At 36.9% G+C, this 17592-nt stretch overlaps 1 non-coding gene and 1 pseudogene across 1 annotated transcript; both read right to left on the bottom strand.

Annotated features, from left to right (window-relative positions):
- Positions 1-9012: 9012 nt before the first annotated feature.
- Positions 9013-9219, bottom strand: LOC115514411 (annotated as a pseudogene).
- Positions 9220-16791: 7572 nt separating this feature from the next.
- On the bottom strand, positions 16792-17001 carry LOC115515182. Its single transcript, XR_003969218.1, has one exon. It is a non-coding gene; the product is annotated as a small nucleolar RNA U3 (small nucleolar RNA).
- Between the last annotated feature and the right edge of the window lie 591 nt (positions 17002-17592).

Here is a 17592-nt window from a genome sequence, read left to right as displayed (position 1 = left end):
TTCCCCTATGTTCATCTGTTTTGTTTCTTAAATTCCACATATGAGGGGTGCCTGAGTTAAGCGTTCAACTCAATTTCAGTTCAGGTCAATGTCTAATGGTTGTGGGATTGAGCCCCACGTCGGGCTTCATGCTAAGCATGGAGCCTGCTTGGGATTCTCTCTCTCTCTCTCTCTCTCTCTCTCTCTCTCTCTCTCTCTCTGCCTCAACCCCTCCCTCTCTCTCTCTCTCTGCCTCAACCCCTCCCTCTCTCTCTCTCTTTCTCTCTCAAAATAAATAAATAAACATTAAAAAAGAAAAATTCCACCTATGAGCGAAATTATATGGTATTTGTCTTTCTCTGAATGACTTATTTTGCTTAGCATAATACTTTCTAGCTCCATCCATGTCATTGCAAATGACAAGATTTCATTCTTTTCTATGGTTGAGAAAGATTCGTGTGTGTATATGTGTGTGTGTGCATGTGTATATTTATATATATTAGGTACTCTTTTCCTTCCATTTCATGAGAGTAAAATTTCTTTGGTGGGGGTTGATTTTTTTCAATGTACTTTTTAATTAAATTTGCCATAATTTTATTTAACATTTGTCTCCATCTATATTCATAAATATATTGTTCTTAATTTATTTTCTTTTAAATTTCTCTTAGTGTCTCCCTTCTTCCCCTATGCCCTTTCCTGCCTTCTCTTTGTATTTTTCATCTGTTGGTATTAGGTTTGTACTAAATTTGTAAAATTAATTTGGAAGCTTTGTTGTTGTTTTTGCTGTTATATTGCATGGGATTTTAAAAGAATTTATTAAATCATCTGTCCCTAGCATCTTTTTATATTTTCTTATTACTTAAGATAGGTTTTTGCCTCATATATATTCTTTTTTTAAGTTATTTTTGGTTATGCCTGTGATGTAGACACAAAGTCAGAGCACAGGTTACCTGGGGAATAGTCAAGGAAAGGATTATGGCCAGAATACAGAATGAGGAAGTTCTGCATAAGTAATGATCTGGTTTTTATGAACATATTTCTATGTAAAATATTTTAAACATACATAAAAATATAGAGAGAAGTATAAAGAAGAATACCTGAGCCCTTACAACCCACCTGTGTCAAATCTCTGTTTATTTTGTCTTTTTTCCCCCCCCTTTTTGGTTTTCAGTGGGATCACTGCTTTTGAAAGTGAATCTTGATGCTGTTTATAGTAGGAATTTTAGCCATTTTTTATAGAGTTATTTTTCATTGTCGTACAATGTTTACTTTGAAAACTTCATCATCTTGTGATTTTTATTTTTTTTATTTTTTTTTTTAATTTTTTTTTTCAACGTTTATTTATTTTTGGGTCAGAGAGAGACAGAGCATGAACGGGGGAGGGGCAGAGAGAGAGAGACACAGAATCGGAAACAGGCTCCAGGCTCCGAGCCATCAGCCCAGAGCCTGATGCGGGGCTCGAACTCACAGACCGCGAGATCGTGACCTGGCTGAAGTCGGACGCTTAACCAACTGCGCCACCCAGGCGCCCCATCTTGTGATTTTTAAAAATAAAAATTGTAAAATTTTTATATCAAAACAAGTTATAATATAAACATAATACAAACTAATTATAAGACTAATTATAACATAATATAAACTAATTATAATATAACTGCATGCTAGTTACATTAGTTTTATTTGGTTACTATATGGACAATATAATATACTTGTCAATAATTCTGGCTCTTGGGGCGCCTGGATGGCTCAGTCGGTTGAATGTCCAACTTCTGCTCAGGTCATGATCTCACAGCTTGTGAGTTTGAGCCTCTCATCAGGCTCTGTGCTGACAGCTCAGAGCCTGGAGCCTGCTTCAGATATTTTGTGTGTCTCTCTCTCTGCCTCTCTCCCACTCGCTCTCTCTCTCAAAAATAAATAAAAATATTTTAAAAATTAAAAAAAAGTAATTCTGGCTCTTAAAAAGAAACAAACAAAACTTTGGCTTAATTTTTGGCTCAGCTGTGGACTTCTGGGCAAGTCACTGTCTTAAGTTTTTCATTTTTGAAATGATGAAATAATGGCTATTTTATGGACCTATGGTAAGCTTTTTGTGAGCAAAAAAAAAAAAGCATGTAAGGAGCTTGGTTGGCTCAGCACCAACTGCATGGTAAGAATTCAATACAAAATTAACTCATTTGATTTCAGGAGAGTTTTTCCCTAAAAAAATTAAATTTCCTTTATGTCCTTGCATTTAGGAAATGAAATATTGCTTATGGTGTTTTATGAACTGAGAGTGTACTCAGCTCCCAAGTAGATTAGAACTGATTGTATTTGATACCATGAAAATGGAGGTGCCCAACTTGCTATGTCCCCTCAAGGCTTCACCTACCTACCCTCCACCCCTTCAGGCTCTCCTTTGTATCAAGTGTATGTCTGGTTGGAGGGAGGAGTGGCACAGAAGTTGTATCATTTGCCATTGTCACACCACAGGCTGCTATACCGAAAACATACCAGTGAATCTAATCTCTTCTCTTAGTGGAAAGAAGGGTATATGCTCCCAGTGCTGTTTTTCTTCCAGGTGGAGGAGGAACTTCTCAGTTTGGGGCCATATTTGATCATCATTGACTCTCACTTCCAATTTCCCACTTCCATACTCCCTAAGTTAGGATGCAGCTCTGTGCTTTACAACAGCTCATAGCCTCATCAAAGTTGAAACGAACAAAGATTTACTGATCTTTATAACAAGCAAGGAAACGCCGTTTAAAAGAAAACAAAAAATGATTCTGTTGACAATGCATCTTTTCATCTGTCAAACTCGGTGGTTGTGCACTAATGGAGATGGGATGGCAAACTTTCCGGGGCATTCAGCCTTCAGCAGCAGTACTCAGGGAGATTACTGGTTTGCTGAAATATGAATACAAAACACCTCACTCATCAAATTATTTCCTAGAATAGTTTGCTGGGTGGAGGCTCACCAAGTTAATAACTGAACCCAACCCACAAGTTTATTGGCAAAGGACATATTTATGCTTAATGACTTTGTATCCACCCAGAAAGATAAAGAAGCTTTGATATCCTGCTCAGTTGACTGGGAAGAGGAACATGACTCATTAGGGTATTAAACCAATCTTTTGGAGACAGCCTGGGGCAGATGATGAGTCAAAAAACAGAACTTTTAAAAGAAAGAAAATCTTGTGCAAGAGAAACATAGGGCAGGATGAATAATCTTTGCATTATTAACATGTGAGTCAAGAGTTACGCTAGCTTAGAAAAAAACTAAACACCTCTGCTGTAGAACATTTCCTATCTAACTATACTGTTAAATGATCTAAGGTATGTAAAAGATCTATCCCAGTGTCTGGCTGGCAATTAGTGTTACTCAATATTTGTTTCTTCCCTTCATCTCTGGTTTTGCCTTTTTTTTTTTTGAAAAAGAGTATTTTGAGAGAGTATTTCTATAGTTTCATGTAAGTTCATATTTATAAGGTATTAGTGTTTAAAGTCTAGCTCTCTCTGTTGGTTTTATTATTGACAATAATCAAAGATGACAGCAAATTTAGTCATCTGTTTTAAATTTCTACCATATGGTTCAGAAGTTATTTGGGGGAACATTTTGGAATGAAGACTGTTATCTCACTTTGATATACTTACTATGATTTTGCCCAGAAAAACCCTGTACATATAGCCAGAATATGAATTTTAAAGTATCACTGGTAACTCCATGTAACTACTCATTTTTGAGTGCTAAACTACCAGATTTGATATTTTAAATTTGGAACCAATCTTTCCAGTTCTTTCCCTGAGGAAATAAATTCTTTGAAATACTAGCAAATTAGAGCACCTTTTTAGCTCTTCCACAATAAATTATTCGGCAGGCTTAGAAAAAATGATGACACAAGTACTATTAAAAATCATTGCATTCCGAATCAGGGTGACAAACACTCTCACACATAAAACCAAATGTATATAAGGAATGAACAATCTAAAATAGTTGAGTGCCTCTTTTTCAACCCCACCCAGTTACCCAGCTGGTGTTTACTTAATGTGTGCAGGTAGCGGTTCTATATTTTTGGGACTTCATTAAACTTAAATGTATGAAATAGACTCAAAAATTTTTTTCTCAGTAACATTTAATTATACGTCTCTCACTTAATGATGTTTTACTAAAGTTGATCTTTTCTAGAATATGCCAATATTGCTATCTTCTAGAGCAAAATGTAAGTAAAAATAATCACAAGGATTTGCCTGACATAGTATATATAAAATTTTGATGGGTTGGATATTATCTCTTTCTAGAATCCGCTTTCCTGTTTCAACTCACTCCCCTTCCCCATGCCCCTCTGCTCCAACACACACCTTTTTGGGCATGTTTCACTTTAACAGATACAACTTTGTTGTTGGGCCAGTCTGTCTATAGACAGGATGTAACTTGTAGGAAGGACGACTGGTGTGCCAGGAGGAGTGAGGCTATCAAGCTGAGGGGCAAGTCTACCTGTTTTCTTTGCTTCTTTACCCAGTATCTACAGAGTAAGCCACTGTAACTCAACAGTGTGAGGAGTTGTGACTGATGTCCAGCTCTTTGTAAGAAAAGTGTACGTATATAGAAGTGTATGTGTGTGTACTTACTTGTGGGTGTGGGCGTGTGTATATGTGTATATGTGTGTGTGTGTGTGTGTGTGTGTGTGTGTGTGTATGCAGGAAAGAACTAGCATTGTGAAATATCCTTAAGCACCCTTGGTCAGCCTGCCTCTTTTTGAAAAACAACAATAAAAACAAACTACTTTAAAAAAACTCATGACAGGAAATAACACACTGGAAACCAGAGAATTGTGATGTGGAAAACTCTAAGAACTCAGAACAATAGAAACTAAATAATTTATTAAAATAGCATGTATAATGGAAGTTGAGAATAAGTAGGAAGGGAGCTTTAGGAATCAGCTTAGTTTACTAGGCATCTAATATGGTCATGAAAGCAAATATGAGTCAACTATTTGCCAGGTTTTCATAAGCATCATTAGATTTTTAGTGCTCTCATCCTCAAATATAATTGTAAACTATATTCTTTTTTGCAATGCAACTTTCTTAAATTCAAATGATACTAGTAAAGAATTGACAAAGAACTGATTGCATAGGTTTCAGAAAAACAAAAGTATTGGTAATTAGAAAAAATCTAAGTAGTAAAGATGAATGGGTTATTGTAGAATATAAAATGCATCTATGTCATATTTTACATTAGTTCAGTTAGAAAGTTGTTACTATTATTGGGGTGCCTGGGTGGCTCTGTCGGTTAAAGGGTCTGACTCTTGGTCTTGGCTCAGGTCATGATCTCACAGTTTTGTGGGTTTGAACCCCACATCAGGCTCTGTGCTGACATCATGGAGCCTGCTTGGGATTCTCTCTCTCCCTCCCTTTCTGCTCCTCTCCCACTGACTCTGTCTCTCTCAAAATAAATAAATAAATAAACTTAAAGAAAAAGAAAGTTATTATTATTTACTCTACTATTATGGGTAGAAATGCCATGTATGTGGCTAGTTATTAGAGAGCCATTGGTTTTTTTTGTGTGTGTGATATGGTATATACCAAGAATACACTTCTGAAAATCATTTATATCCACATCTGACCTAGATGATTATGGAAAGAGGATAGTGGAAGTAATAATACACATATATACCACACAAACAATACCATAATGAAAAGTGTTAAGGAATAAAGTTCTTTATCAGTTCTAATTGTTTTATTATCTTCACAGTCTATCTGATTTTAAGAACTGTATTTCCCTTTTCTTCCTTTAGACACAGAGCACCTCTGTTGTCTTATCATGAGCTCTTTCTCACATGGCCTTTAACTTTTTAACGTTTGTTCATTGACCTGCTTTGTTTTGAGATAGAAAGTCAAAGAAGGGGGAAAGTGGGTTACTAATTATCATTACCTTTTCAGAGTTAGTGCAAGTGCATGAGAAACTAAAGCCCTATGGCAGCTCCTCATAGACTCATTGTTTAGAGTTTGTTTATTCTGAAGAATTTGCCTTGTAATTTTGGTTCATAACATGCACCTTACTATTTTTATATTATTTTTTTCCTTGTCACTATTCTGCATTCTCTTTTTTATGTTTGCCTCAGTTTGATTAATTACCCTTCAATACGTTGCCTTGTCCCTCATTGATTGACCTTTTCTTTGACATATTTTTTATATTGACAACTGACCCTTTGGAAAAAAGGCAAGAACAGATTCTACTTGTTGCCAAGCTTCCCTAACAATCTTACACCATGATGCTGTTTTGTGAATAAAGTTTGAGGTAGTTAATAAATTATATCTTGAAATGATCAAAGAAGGGATTGCCTATTTACACTCAAGACAATTTGCTACAAACTACTGAATGCTAAAATTGAACTAAAAATGCATTTATCTACATGAACTGCTTGAAGTAATTGATTCTAAAATGCCTGTTTTTCTGGAGGTACAATTTCAAACCATAATCGGATGGAGGATAAAAAAATTCCCCAGACTTTTATACTAAGTATGAAAAGTCAGGTATGAGACTGATGTTTCTCTGACTAAGCCTTGTGCTTTATAGAACTTGTTATATAAAATGGAATCTTTCAGATAGCTGAAAGGGTATTAAAACAATAATCTTTCAAATATGCTTTCCTTTTCCAATAACCGGCTTGCATGTTACTCAGCATATTCAAACTTCCTTCTTATTAGTTTTTAAAAATTCTAGGAAATACTGTTCATTGTATGCTATGAGAGATTTTATTATAGGATTAAAGTCCTTTCCATAGATAATAGGCTCTTGAAGCAGGGTACAGGTATTCTATACCATAAGCCAACACTATCCTGCCAGGTGAATCTTGAAATGGAACAAATTTAATTATTTCCTACTTTGTTTTATGGCAAAAGCAGCCATGTTATAAACCTTGCAGGCCACATCTTACCTCAAATTCTCCATCCTGGATCTATCTAACCATCTTGTTTCTGTGTTCAGAACACTGGAAAAGCTTCAGGGGGAAAAATCCTGAGAATTTTTTTTTTCGATATGCAATACTCTAATTCATGCTTTACATTCAGTGTCTGCTGTGTCCTCATTGTGGTCTTCTCTTAGGGGAGGGGGAGGAGCATCTCTGGCCACTCTCCTATCATCACTTATTCTTAACCTTGCTCTGCACCACCTTCCTGTATTTGGCTACAGATGGACTTTCTCTTACTTTACAGACAAAACCAAAGCACTGGTGAGGAACCCTTAAGCTTTACTAACTGCTACCTACAAACTTATCTGCTTCCACATACATCATTACAGTTTTCTTTCTCTTACAGTAGAAAGAGTATCCTCCTATTGACGAAAGCTAGGCTGCTCATCCGTGCTCCTGCCCACAGGCTCTCCGAAGTCCTCATGCCTTTTGCTCAATCGTTTATCCTTCCCCTCCTCTTTATTTTCCACTGGTCGCTTGTCATGACCTCAGTTCTCTGCTCCGCCATAATGAGGATATTCTACAGGTTCAGCTCTCCTCCTTTTCTTCTCTCATTTTGTGCATCAGAAAGGAGATCTTACCCACATCCATGTCTTCAAGCTCACATTAAAGATATCAACATCTGCCTTTAGCCCTGACTGCTCTCCTGAGCTCTTGATATCCACAGAACACCTTGACTTAAATGCCAAAAGACACCTCAATATTAAAATGTTCAGAATGGATCCTTTCTAACTAAGAAAATTTGCATAATCTTTTCTGTGTTCTCCTTGTGGATGATTGGGATGGTACTATGATTGTCTAATCTTGAAACCTAGGCATATCTTTATCTTCTCTCTCTCTGACTCTCCCACCTTCAGAAAATTACCAATCTCTATTGAATTTAATAATAATTAATAGTACTTAATATGGGCCAGTCATTTTGCTAAGAGTGTCCTCTTTTTTTCTATTTTTTTAAAAAATTTCTGATTCACATTTTTCTAATGTGTCCTCTCATTTAATCTTCAGAGTTACCCTATTATAGGTGGCTACTATTATCTCCATTTTAAAGGTCAGAAAACTGAGGCACAGAGAGGCAAAATAACTTGCTGAGATCACAGGATAATACAAGAAATAAAGCTGGGATCTAAACTCAGGAAGTTTTATTATACAGCTGGCCTTTTAACAACCATACTATGCTGATCTCTAACATGTCAAGATCCTAAATACCTCCTGAATTCATTTACTTCTCTTCTTTCTTATTTTAGCTGATGTGGTTCATGCACTTCTTATTTCTTGCCTGTGTAACTTTCTACAACTCCCTACCCCAGATCCCTTTTCTAGGATATGTCTGATTAATAAGCCCTAATCAAATTTTCTGGGGTATTGGCTAAGCCAAGTCTTTGTAAAACAGAAATTCAAATCTTTACTTCAGGGATATTTATTCAATTACAGGCATACCTCAGAGAAATTACACGTTCAGTTCCAGACCATCACATAAAGCCATAAAAGTTGTGTTTACACTGTACTGTGGTCCACTAGGTGTGCAATAGCATTATTGCACTAAACAAACAGTGCACATACCTTAATTAAAAATACTTTATTGTTGGGGCACCTGGGTGGTTCAGTCAGTTAGGCATCCAACTCTTGGTTTTGGCTTAGGTCATGGTCTCATGGTTTCATGAGTTCAAGCTCCTTGACGGGCTCTGTGCACTGAGTTCCCTCTCTCTGTTCCTCCCCACTTGTGCTGTTTATGTCTCTCTCAAAATAAATAAATAAACTTAAAAAATAATTTATTGCTGAAAAATGACAACCATCTTCTGAGCTGTTTCAGTAAGTTGCAATTAGTGATCACGGGTCACTGTAACAAATATAAGAATGAAAAAGTTTGATATATTTAGAGAATCACCAAAATGTGATGCAGGGAGGAGAGCAGATACTGTTGGGAAAATGGCACTGACAGACTTGCTCAACTCAGGGTTGCCAGAACACTTTTTTTAAAATTTTTTTGTTGTTTTTACTATGCACTACATTAATTCAGTGCATAACCTTCTAGAAGGGGTGGATGAACATAACTGAGTTATTTTTCTTCAATCAGGAAAATGCTTCCTTAATCAATGTTCTTCAAACCCTTTGATACATAGTAATGATAAACTCCACACATGAGCCTCTTTCCACTAAACTCTACTCATATGAATAATGGGCAACACTTTTTCCCTTGTCCCCTTTAGTGAGCCTTCGATATGCGCAGTGGCTATGCTGGGGATGATCAAGCACACAGCCATGATGCCAATCTGGGCAGAATGTGGAACCACATTGCATTATGGTGGCCAAGGCCTAACCCTTCTATCCTAGCCCTTTAAAGGTGACCCAGCCTCTGGGTTGCCAGAGGCCTTTAATTTGTAAAAAATGCAATATCTGCAAAGCACATATTAAGGTGAAGCTCAATAAAACAAGGCATACCCATATGTATTTGAATTTTTTAGCATTCCATGTGTTCTCTTTCAGAACAGTGATTATTTGTATGTTGTCCATATTTGTCATCTTCTTTCTTATAATTTTATGTCTTTGTTCTTTTCTATTTCATTTTGATATTTCCTCAAGCATGTCTTCTTTGTCCCTGACTATATTTTTATCCATATCTATTTTACCTTTTGTTGATTCTAACGACAAGTTCACCTCTGTAATAGTTTCATTTTATTCTTTTATTCATCCCTGACCTGAACTCCATAAATACACTTCTCAGCTCTGTTCTCTCTTCATCTCTTTTTTGATCTCTTGTTAGTCTTTCAGGCTCTCTCTTTTTTTTTTTTTTTTTTTTTTTTTAAGAAGGGCAAATTTTAGGAAGTCACCACTGGTCAGCCTACCTCTCTTTGAAAAACAACAATAAAAAATAAACTACTTTGAATAATATCATAACAGGAAGTAACACACTGGAAACTGAAGAACTGCAGATGGGAAAATCTAAGAACTTTGAACAATATAAGCTAAATATATATTCCAAGATTCTTTGAATCTTGGGAGAACTATTTGTTTGACATTGACCTTTTTTCCTAGGCAAGGTCCTGAAATTCTGTGTTCTTTATTTGACTTTTGTTTCTTTTCTCTGTATTTTTTCTTCAGTATCTATGTTTCTACCAGGGAAATGGATGTTTCAGAAAGAAAGAAAGATAAAAACAGGTGTTAGCTCCTAAAATTAAAAAAAATAATTGTATATAATAAGCGTTGAGAGAGAATTTTGTAAATTCCTTAATCTTCCCCTTTAACATACCAAGAGCTGAATCTGGATAATTTGGCACATAGGTTTCTCATGTAGTATAGAAAGGATACCTCTTAGCCAATGATAGTGAAAATTTTTATGATCTATAAGCAGGAAGCTTGCTTTCTGATAATAGAAGGAATATATGGTATAGGGAACATCAAAAAGATTGCCTGTTTTCCAGCATGGAAAGAAGGGGAGAGAGGGGAGGCAGGAGGGAAGAGATTAGTGAAACATATGTCCTAATTTTGCATGCATTAATTACATGAGGGTAATAATAAGGGTGAGGGGGTATGGGCTCTTGCTTTTGTCTCCTACTTAGGATTATGAGAGAAGCTTACCTTCCAGACTCCCCTGTGGCAATCTGCACCATCAACTTAAACACAACGGGATCATGTATTTAGAGGCTCTTAAGTTTAGTTTCCCTGTTGACTTAATTTGTGGCCCTCCAGAGGCTGACCCAAGGAAAGGATATGGGTACAGGAGGCTTTACTTGAGATGTATTTCTAGGAAACACCAATAGGTTACTGGAGAAATTAAACGAAAGAGAAGAAAGCCAATAAAAGTGTTGTGTGAGCAGTACTCAGTAGTCTTCTTCCTTTATAGGGAAAGCCCCAGTTCTCCCCTCTCCTGTGTATCTCTTTATTACTCATGCAAAACACTTCACTTATGATACTTCTGGTCTCCAAATGTGTGGGAGGTTTTCCAAGCACCAAACAATTCCCCACGGCATCAACTGGGTATCCTACAATTTAGCTAATTTCTGACACTCTCTACCTGGAGACAGTGTCAGAGCCCACAGGTTAAGGGCTCAGTCCCACAGTACTACTGTCACTTTACTTTAGATGCCAGTTACAAGTCGTAGATCCCCAGATTACCCACAACTTCTGTCTGATTTGGATACAAATTGGGGATTCCCATGACCCCCTCCTCAGGTTCAATTAATTTGCTAGAGTGGCTCACAGAGCTCAGGGAAACACTTGCTTACATATGCCAGTTTATTAAAGGATATGATAAAGGATACAGATGAACAGCAAGAGGGAGAGGTGCACAGGATGAGATCTGGGAGGGTCCTGAGCACAGGAGATTCTGTTTCAGGGAGTTGTGGTGTTTTATCCTCCCAGTGTAGATGTGTTCACTCACTGGGAAGCTCCCTGAACCTCTCACTATTGGGATTTTGTGGAGGCTTCCCTACATAGGTATTCCCTACATAGGCATGATCAATCATTAACTCCATTTCTAGTCCCTCTCTCTCCTCAAGAGAATAGGAGGTGGGACTGAAAATTCCAAGCTTCTAATCATGGCTTATTCTTTCCGGTGACCAGCCTTCATTTAGGAGCTATCCAGGAGCCCAGAGTCACCTCATTAGAACAAAGGCACCCCTATCACCCAGGAAATTACAAAGGTTTTTAGGAGCTCTGTTCAGGAAGTGGAGTCAAAGCCCAAATATTAGAACAAAAATGTTGCTAGTGCTCTCAGCACTTAGGAAATTACACAAGTTTTGGGAGTGTTGTGACAGGAATTGGGGAGCAGAGGCCAGTACACATTTTGTTCTATTATCTCACAGTTGTGCTATCAAACAAGTTCCCGCTGTGGACAGAGTCTAATCCTGCTGGGGGACACTGGGGAATAATTTAGAGCTCATACCTCAGGTTATCCCACACCTAAGGTTAAGGAGCTAAAGTATCTATCTACTGTCTACCAGATGGTCATTAGTTGAGGGCTGCTTCCAAAGGGCATTAATTCCTTGGCACGTGTAAACTATAGTGTGAGTTCACACTGCTGGCCACAGAAAACCTTTAGTCAGGGAAATGAAGGCATTGGGATATGAAAGTCAGGCTGGTGTACACAGAAATGATAAGTGTGAGGGAATATTGGCTGGGCCTGACAGCATCAGATATACCTGTTTTTTCATTCCAGGTGGCATGGATGCTGACTCTACACGGCATCCTGGTGGCAAGGCTCTATGACCCCAAAGCTGAGGCAGGGAGGGGACCAAGTGGAGACATGGGAGCCTGCAGCCAGGAGGGGCTGAGAGGAGGTTATGTCGGCACTGCCTAAGCCGGAAGAACAAGGTAGGAATTTAGAAGGCATACAGTGTTATTTCACAGGTCAATTGTTGGACATATGTTATTTGTTTCTGTCTATAACAATTCTGACCTTTTCCAAAGCTTCCAGCCTCTTTTTTAAAAAAGTTTATTTATTTTGAGAGAGAGAGAGAGCACACATGCTGGGGAGGGGCAGGGAGAGATGGAGAGAAAGAATCCCAAGCAGACTTCACAATCTCAGCACAGAGCCCAGTGTGGGGGCTTGAACCCACGACCTCTGACATTATGGCCCAAGCCAAAACCAAGAGTCGGACACTTAATGGACTGAGCCACCCTAGCACCTCTCTAACTTCTGATTAGTAGAAAAAAATTGTTAAGAAAAAATTGTTAAGAAAAAAATGTTATGACATTTAAAGCTTTCTCTAGCTCTATAGCCTCAACAGTCCTTTTGGGTCAAGTTCAGTCTCAAGGAGGATATGCTCAAGTTCTGAGGTATCTTCTTGTTCTCACATCTCCTACCTGTGGCTCCTCCACAGGGGAGCGGAAAGAGAAGTGTGTCTTACCTGACCTTCTAATGGTGGAAGAGTCGAAGTTCTCAGGTGTGATATTCTCTGTGTCTTCTGGTTTCTAGGGTGTAAAAAGGATAATTTTTATTCATGTGAGATTTAGGTAGAAGGTTTATTTCATTTAGCCACAATCCCAGTTATAATAATTCTTTACTGGTTTTGCCCACACTAGTGCATATATTTGTTATCTGCTCATTTTTCTCTTCCCTCTTATCTGGCAACAAAGTCCCTAATCCTCTGGACACAGAAATGGTCATGTGACCTAATCAGAGTGTATCACCTACTGGTCACAGTGATTATTAATTTAAGGTATGGGCTTGTAACTCAGGCTGATCCTCAGAGATTTTTGTCAGGATTTTCAACCTGGAGCTGAGAAGAAATTGGAAGGAAGTGAATCTGGATCTACAGAAACAATGTCCCTTCCTTTCCTTCCCCTCCCCCATGGGTTTCCGTTAAGTTTCTCAGGATCCACCTAAGAGTGAAAACATATGGTATCTGTCTTTCTCTGTATGGCTTATTTCACTTAGCATCACACTCTCCAGTTCCATTCATGTTGCTACAAAGGGCCATATTTCATTCTTTCTCATTGCCACGTAGTACTCCATTGTGTATATAAACCACAATTTCTTTATCCGTTCATCAGTTGATGGACATTTAGGGTCTTTCCATAATTTGGCTATTGTTGAGAGTGCTGCTATAAACATTGGGGTACAAGTGTCCCCATGCATCAGTAACAATGTCCCTTCCTTGGTGGAGAAATGTTCTGAGAGAAATGAGAATAACATATTCACTGAGAAGTGGAAATGAGAGTTAGAGGAGTCCTGTTGAAATCCAAATTTCTGCTTCCAATCACATGCAAAGCTAACTCTACCTTTACCCTTCTTACAGTTTGGTTATGTGAGCCAATTAATTTCTCCTTTTAGGGTTTGCTTCTAATACTTGTAACCACAAGAATCTACAAGGGAAAGTTAATATTGTTGCTTTGTTTGTAAATGAATAGATTTAATGAAAAGTAAACTCAAACCCTCAAGAATGTAAACTTGTACAACCACTTTGGAAAAACATTTTGGTATATCTGCTGAACTTAAAGATATGCATACCTATGATCTAGGAATTCCACTCCTAGATAGTCACTCATAAGAAACTTTTGCACCTGGGCACCAAGAACATGTCTAAGAATGTTTATAACATTGTTGTTGTTGTTGTTGTTTTGTAATAGGAAAAAAAAGAAAAACTCAAACTGGAAACAAACCAAATGCCTTCTGTATGAATATAAGAATGGGTACTTTATGGTATATATTCATACAATTGAATATAAAACATTGAAAATAAAGTACATATATATTTATTGACATGGTAAATCTAAAAAATATAATGCTGAATAAATAAAATTTATTGAGTTTTCATCCTACCACATGATTCTATTTATATAATGCTTAAAACATGTATAGCTAAACAGTATGCATAATTGTATATACAGCATACATGTGGCAAAAAAAACTGCAGAGAGAAGCATGGAGTGATATTCGTAAAATTCAGAATAGTTTTTATCTTTTATGGGGGAGAAAGGGAAACAAAGATTTTGTTGTATTCTATTTCTTAAGTTTTGTGGTGGGCACATGGGTATTTATTATCATTCTTTAAGTTGTGCATATAAATTGTACGGTTTTGTTTGTATGATAAATTTCATTAAAGCAAATCCAGTTAATTGATTTTGAAGTAGCATATTATTAAGTTAGGTCCATTTTCTGGCTCCAAATAATAAACCACAGGAAATTAGAAACATTTAAATTCAGTTGCGTGGAAGCAGTTGTCACTAACTCTGAGACCAAGTTGGTTTTGTTTCAAGTTTCTAGCTATTATGTAACTTAAAACAAATGATAAAACAAACATGGGTATCTCATCCCAAACAGTTTTATCTAGATGTCAGATAGTATTAGTCAATTTAAATAATGAAATGATAAACCATGGCCATTGACTATATTTTCATCTTCTAATGTTCTGGTTAACGTCTTAGTTTAGTTTCTGAAAACATCCTGCATTTATTTTGCTGTAGATGTGTTTAGCCAAAGTCGCAAAATGACAACTTTTGTCCTTGTGAATCTCAGAAAATTAGTCATCTTATCCTTTAGGACATATATTATTTCTCCATGTGGAGTTGGGAACCATAGAAACTATGGCTGAAAGCATTGTTGGAATAAGCAAACATGACTATTTTTAAGACTATGAAGATTTTGAATACAGTCAGCACTCATGAGTAAGTCATATGGAATTAGATTGGCTATATGTTTAGTGTTGAATGGATCCTGGCAACCTGTGTTCAGACGCCTTCCAGTTAAACATCACAACACCTCCAGGGTGAGTCCTCTGGGTCAGGACACAGATAAATATTTACATGAACCTGCTGCACAGCTGTACTCTATTATTTTAGTAGTTCATGTGGAGAGACAACTCAAATGTCTAATAAGAATGTCTAGTGTCTCCTTTTAGCTTTACCTACTAAATTTGCCTCTTTAAAAACCGTAAAAATTTTTTATTGTGACATATAACATACATACATAGAAATACATAAAACACAAAAGTAAATAATTATGTTTAAGGGGATACTAATGTAAACGCCACCTAGGTCAAAAAAATAGAACATGGCCATCACTCTAGAAATCCCTCATGCATCTTTCCTCATGGCAACTCCCTCTGCACCTTTCAGAGGGAAGCACTATCCTGGTGTTTTCATTAATTCCTTGCTTTGCTTTGTAGTTTTGCCTCCTAACTATGCATTCCCTGAAACATAGTTTAGTCAATGCCTGTTTGTTTTTAATGTTTACAATCATAGCGTTTATGTTACTGCCTCTGGCTTCTTTTGTTTGACATTGTATTCCATTGGTTCCATCCCTGTTATTATACATAAGTGTTCTCTTAAATCTCCTAAATCTTTCTTATATCTTTGATCTGTCGTGTTTTGTAATTTCTACAGCACTCTAGCGATGGGAAGTATCAACAATTCTGCTTTGGTATGTATGTAATGGTAATCTCTCTGATTCTTCCACCATACAATATTTTTAAAATTTTGTAACATTTACTGAGTATCTACCATGTGCTAGGACAGCATGAAACCCTATTCATGTAATGTTGCTGTACTCAGGATAATTCTGAATAGTGGGTAGGTTTAGCATATTACATATTTTCACAGAATAAACTGAAATTTAGAAAGATAAGCTAAATTCAAGGTATAGACTCTCTGATATTCACTTATCAGATTTAGTTACACTTAATTATCAGTTATCAAATATTTTTATTATACATTTATTGAGATGGCAAATATAAAAAATATAATGCTGAATAAAGAAAATTTATTGATGATTTTAGTCACATTGAGTAAAATAAGTAAACTTGCCATTTCATAGTAGTCTTTGTCTATCTCACCAAGCTCTTGACATTTTGCCTTAATGTTCCATTGGTGCTTGTATAGTTTGTACTCCCCTTATGGTAACAGCCTTTCTTCTACTATTCATTACAAAAATTCATTACTTTACATTGACAACTTCCTTCTGGTCTATGGCACCTGTAGGTACTGCTGTCTGTGAACTTCTCTTCATAGGAAGACTAGAGAGATGACAGCTCCTGTTATAGGAATCCAGGGAGAGGGCAGTCCAAATAGGTAGGGTCGCAGGGTGGTAAGAGCACAGAGCTGGGAGTTAGCCATCTCAGTTCTACACTTGTCATTATCTAGTTATGTGGCCTTGGGTAAGTTATTTAGCCTCTCAGGCTCAGTTTCATCATGTATAAGTGAGGGAGTGGGTCAGTAATTTTCAAACTGTAATTCAAGAACCATCCTGAGTTCTCATTTTAAATGCAGATTTTCAGGCCTCATGGAAATTTCCCAGTGTGAGAGTCTGTATGTTTAACAAGCTCCCTGAGTGATTCTGATGCTCACTCACCATGAGTGAGGGCCAAGTGAGACAATTTTCTTATTTTATTTTTTTAATTTTACTTTGCTTTATTTTATTTTTGCAGAAACTACTCAGACAGTGTCTCTTCCCTCTTACTCCCCCAAAGGAGGAGAAGAATGATTATCAATGACCAAGGGCAGCTGCAAAGACAACACCCAGAGTGAGCTTCACAGGAAGGAACACTGCACCCTCTCCTCACAGTTTCAGGTACTCTACACGTTCAGAGAAACTTCTCTAGTAGCAAACGATAGAAATGATCCCTGAAGGTATAGTCTTGACAAGTGTCTGATTTTAAAATCCTGGGATAGAATTTGAACTTTTGGTACCTTAGTATCTTTCATCAGATACTTATTTCAAAGAGTTCTGTTTTCTTTTGTTAATAAAAATAAACATAAAGCCATTAAAATTTAAGATGCTAAGTAAATACTGACTATCATTGCATAGTCAAACAACAATAACACAGTCTAAGGTACTAGTTATCAAAATAGCTTGGGACTATTTGGTGTTCATACACTGAATAAAAATATTAGTGCCTCAATAGAATTGCATCCATATCATTAAGAGGTATTAATACAGTGTTGCAGGAAAAAGCAGCATCGCCTGTCTACAAGACACAGCAGGATCAATATGATTGACAAGGAATACAGAGTTCCATGCAGTCTTATTAAGAAAACAAAGTAGCTGTTTAGACTCTTAAAAGTCAGCTTATTTAATTATAAAATATGCCAAATATATCATCCAACAGATTGGAGACAGTCTGTTGGCTGATTTATTTTTACTTTGATATGGCACTCCTTGCATATTTTTCAAATTCTTAAGTGACTATTCAGGAGGAAAAATCTCCTGATACCATTTAATACTTTCCTG

The sequence above is a fragment of the Lynx canadensis genome, chromosome B2 (genome assembly GCF_007474595.2).
Source record: "Lynx canadensis isolate LIC74 chromosome B2, mLynCan4.pri.v2, whole genome shotgun sequence".
NCBI classification, from domain to species: domain Eukaryota; kingdom Metazoa; phylum Chordata; class Mammalia; order Carnivora; family Felidae; genus Lynx; species Lynx canadensis.
This window is presented reverse-complemented; position numbering and strand designations above follow the sequence as displayed.